Source organism: Schistocerca gregaria, unplaced genomic scaffold (assembly GCF_023897955.1).
Source record: "Schistocerca gregaria isolate iqSchGreg1 unplaced genomic scaffold, iqSchGreg1.2 ptg000131l, whole genome shotgun sequence".
NCBI lineage: Eukaryota > Metazoa > Arthropoda > Insecta > Orthoptera > Acrididae > Schistocerca > Schistocerca gregaria.
The window spans coordinates 1,221,889-1,226,607 of record NW_026061717.1 but is presented as its reverse complement, the minus strand read 5'-3'; positions in this window follow the sequence as shown (position 1 = coordinate 1,226,607).

Sequence of the window (4,719 nt, the reverse complement as noted above, 5' to 3'; positions counted from 1 at the left end):
ATTCTTCCGAAGAGCGAGCTGATTGGGGAAGGGCGCCTTACAAGGTGCAATGTGTCCATCGCTCATTACCATCTCTAGCTTGGTTGGTCGTCGTCGCAAAGCTGTCCCGCCCACTCACCATCTCTAGGGTGTGGCTTTGTTCTTGGGTGCGGTTTTTGCAGTCTGCTCTGCTGTGTCGCTTTATGCGCCAATGACGATCATGGACTACATTTCACCTGAAATCCAGCACGGTAGCCAGTCCGTTGTGGTGGGGCCGCCATGTACCCTGTCGGTTGTAGCCCCCTGACAACACAGGGATCGCTCTACTGATGCCTGCGCCGTTAACTCCCCGCGTATGCCAAGGAGTAGATGCCTGTCTCCTTGGGGCATCGGGACTCCCGGCAATGGCCATCCCGCCAGGTGGTCGTTGCTGAGGCTGGGTGGCGCCCGTGGGGAGGGCCCTTGGTCGGAGTAGGTGGCATCAGGGCGGATGACCCGCGATGAAGCGTGGTACATCATCTCTTGCTGGCGGCCAGCCGCCAGCAGTCTCTAAGCGTTCTCGGCCTCAATATAACGCTCAGGCATATGATCCACAATCGTTCCCCTCCCTGGCCACACCATGGGAGGAACGAAAGGCTACGGTTGGCAGCGAACCTTATTCACCTCGCTATTTAGTCTGTACACGAGTCGATGGGGAATCGTTTATGGCGACCAAGCCTCAGTTTTTTGTCGAGCACTTGGAGGACAAGTTTGGGGAGGTGGAGGGCTTGTCCAAAATGCGCTCTGGGGCAGTATTGATCAAAACGGCATCCTCTGCACAGTCACGGCGGTTACTCGCTTGTGACAAGTTGGGGGATGTTTCCGTCACGATCACACCCCATAAGAGTCTCAACATGGTCCAGGGCATTATATTCCATAGGGACCTACTCTTGCAGTCAGACGACGAGCTACGCGCCAATTTAGAACGGCGGGGTGTTCACTTCGTCCGGCGCGTCCATCGGGGTCCGAGGGATAATCAGGTAGCCACCGGTGCCTTCATCTTGGCCTTCGAGGGTGACGTCCTACCCGAAAAGGTCAAGGTGATGGTCTACCGATGTGATGTGAAGCCCTATATCCCTCCCCCGATGAGGTGTTTCAAATGCTGGAAGTTCGGCCACATGTCATCTCGGTGTACTTCCAGCATGACATGCAGAGATTGTGGACGCCCTTCACATCCTAATACTGCATGTGCGCCGCCTCCCATCTGTGTGAACTGCGGCGAACACCATTCCCCTTGCTCGCCAGACTGCAAGGTTCTACTGAAAGAACGAAGGATCATGGAATATAAGACCCTGGACCGCATGACCTATACTGAGGCTAAGCGGAAATACGAGAGGCTACATCCTGTGGCTCTGACCAGCTCCTATGCCACCGCTGCCAAAACAGTAGTTTTGTCATCTGCTGCACCGATTCCACTGAACACTCTGAGCCAGAATACTACACCTGCCCCCTTGATGGTGGGGGGCACTTCCCCATCTGTTGCTCCTGCACCACCTACCTCAGGAGCAACGACCCCCCAACCATCGGGGACACAAGTCCCCAACTCTAAGCCGGAGAAGCGTCCGACTTCTTCGGCGACTCTCTCTCGCAAGGGATCCCTCGGGTCCCTCCCTTCCCAGGTTTCCACCTCTGGGAAGGGTGACGTCAGCCAATGGCTGAAAAGCAGGCCAGCGGCTGGTCGCAGGGCTTCCCGCTCCTCCTCCGTCCCGGAGACTGACTCGGTGGAGCCCTCCCAGCCAGTAAAGCCCAAGGAGCAGAGAGAGAAGACGAAGAAGAAGAAGGCCTCTAAGGCCAAGGAACGCGCGGTGGCATCCGCCCCACCGCTCCATACAGGCTCTGCGTCTGAGGATGAGGTGGAGATCATGGCGTCCGCTGAGGACCTGGATCTCGCCATACCCTCAGACGCCAAGGACGCCGATTGTACTGGTCCTCGATCGGTGACAGCAGGTGACCCAGTGACGTGATCTGCCTCCTCGGTCCCTTCACGCCTATTTCGCCCATGGACAATGTGATTCTCCAGTGGAACTGCAGCGGTTTTTTCCACCACCTTGCTGAGCTCCGCCAACTCGTCAGCAGTCACCCTTTCTTCTGCATTGCCCTCCAGGAAACGTGGTTTCCGGCAATGCGGACCCCTGCCCTACGAGGGTATCGGGGTTATTATAAGAACCGGGCAGCTTATGAGAGGGTGTCTGGTGGAGTCTGCGTCTACGTCCTTAACTCTATCTACAGCGAGTGTGTGCCTCTTCATACACCCTTAGAGGCTGTCGCTGTAAGGATGTGGACGCCTCAGCCTATTACTGTCTGCAGTTTGTACCTTCCGCCGGATGGTGATGTCTCTCGTCATGTGTTGGCTGCATTGATAGGACAACTGCCGCCTCCCTTTGTGTTGCTGGGCGACTTTAACGCCCATAACCCCTTGTGGGGTAGCGCCGCGATTACTGGCCGGGGCAGAGATGTCGAGACTCTTCTGTCACAGCTTGACCTCTGCCTTTTAAACACGGGAGAGGCGACCCACTGTAGTGCGGTCCATGGCTCGTTTTCGGCCATTGACCTTTCTATTTGCAGCCCCGGACTTTCACCATCCATCCACTGGAGGGTCCATGACGACTTATGTGGTAGTGACCATTTCCCCATCTTTCTGTCACTGCCACAGCGTCACTCTTCTGAACGCCCCTCCAGATGGGCTCTGAATAAGGCTGATTGGGACTTATTTACATCTGTCGCAGTGATCGCACCTCCTTCCACTGATCCGATTGATGCGGTGGTTCAGTCGGTCACCACCAGCATCGTTTCTGCGGCGGCATCTGCGATTCCCTGTCCATCCGGGGCACCTCGGCGGAGGACTGTGCCGTGGTGGTCGCCCGAGATCGCAGAGGCGATTCGAGATCGCCGGCGGGCTCTTCAGCGCCATAAGCGGCACCCGTCGTTGGAGACCCTCATTGCTTTTAAACAGTTCCGCGCCCGAGCCCGACGCCTTATTCGCCAACGGAAGCAGGAGTGCTGGGAACGTTATGTTTCCACCATTGGCGTCCGTACCTCCGCATCGCAGGTTTGGGCCAAGATTCGGCGACTCCAAGGCTATCGGCCACCTGTCTCTGTCCCTGGGCTTTCGCTGAATGGAGCAGTGTGCACCGACTCCGACACGATTGCGGACCGGTTAGCAGAGCATTTTGCTCAGTGTTCCGCGTCAACGAACTACCCGTTGGCCTTCCGCTCCCGGAAAGAGCGGTTGGAAAGTCGGAGGCTTTCCTTTCACACGCGCCACGCGGAGTCGTACAATGCTCCTTTCAGCGAATGGGAATTCCAGAGCGCACTTTCTGCTTGCCCTGATACGGCTCCTGGACCAGACCGCATTCACAGCCAGATGCTGAAACACCTCTCAGTGCCTTGCCAGCGACGCCTCCTAGATCTTTTCAATCGCGTCTGGGTCGAGGGTGTTTTCCCGTCTCAATGGCGGGAAAGCATAGTCCTCCCCGTATTGAAACCTGGCAAGAACCCGCTGGAGGTGGACAGCTATCGCCCCATAAGCCTCACCAACGTTCCTTGCAAGTTGCTGGAACGTATGGTGAGCCGGAGGTTGAGTTGGCTCCTCGAGTCTCGGGGCCTTCTGGCTCCGTCTCAGGGTGGGTTCCGTAAAGGCCGCTCTGCCGTCGATAATCTGGTCTCCCTGGAGTCTGCCATCCGTACAGCCTTTGCGCGCCGCCAACATCTGGTTGCCGTCTTCTTCGACATGCGGAAGGCATACGATACGACTTGGCGCCATCACATCCTGGCCACACTTCATGAGTGGGGCCTTAGGGGCCCGCTCCCGATTTTTATTCAGAATTTTCTTTCGTATCGTTCCTTCCGCGTGCAAGTAGCTGCGTCGCATAGTTCCTCCCGGGTCCAGGAGAACGGGGTCCCACAGGGGTCTGTCCTCAGTGTGTCCCTGTTTTTAATTGCCATCAATGGGCTTGTTGAGGCGGTGGGGTCGTCAGTCGCGGCTTCTTTATATGCGGACGACTTCTGCCTATATTACAGCTCCAGTGGCATCGCCGCTGCTGAACGGCAGCTGCAAGGTGCCATCCGCAAGGCGCAGTCATGGGCTGTAGCGCACGGCTTCCAGTTTTCGGCCGCGAAGACCTGCGTTATGCATTTCTGCCGGCGTCGCACGGTTCACCCTGAGCCGCGCCTTTACCTTGACGGTGAACCTCTTGCTGTGGTCGCGACGCATCGGTTCTTGGGACTGGTGTTCGATACCCGGTTGACTTGGCTGCCCCACATTAGGCAGCTGAAGCAAACATGCTGGCGGCACTTAAACGCTCTCCGTTGCTTAAGCCACACCAGGTGGGGTGCCGACCGGTCCACCCTCCTCCACCTATATCAAGCGCTGATCCAGTCCCGCCTTGATTATGGGTGTGTGGTGTACGGTTCTGCCTCGCCTTCGGCGTTGCGATTGCTGGATCCCATACACCACTGCGGGATCCGCCTCGCCACGGGAGCGTTCCGGACAAGCCCCGTCGACAGCATACTTGTGGAGGCTGGTGTCCCTCCATTGCGGTTCCGGCGTGACCGCCTTCTGGCCGCCTATGCCGCGCACGTTTATAGCATGCCAGGGCATCCAAACTACCGTCTCCTGTTCCCGCGCTCGATCGTCCATGTTCCAGACAGGCGGCCCCAGTCAGGGTGTCCCATTGCGGTTCGCCTCCGGGACCTTCTCCG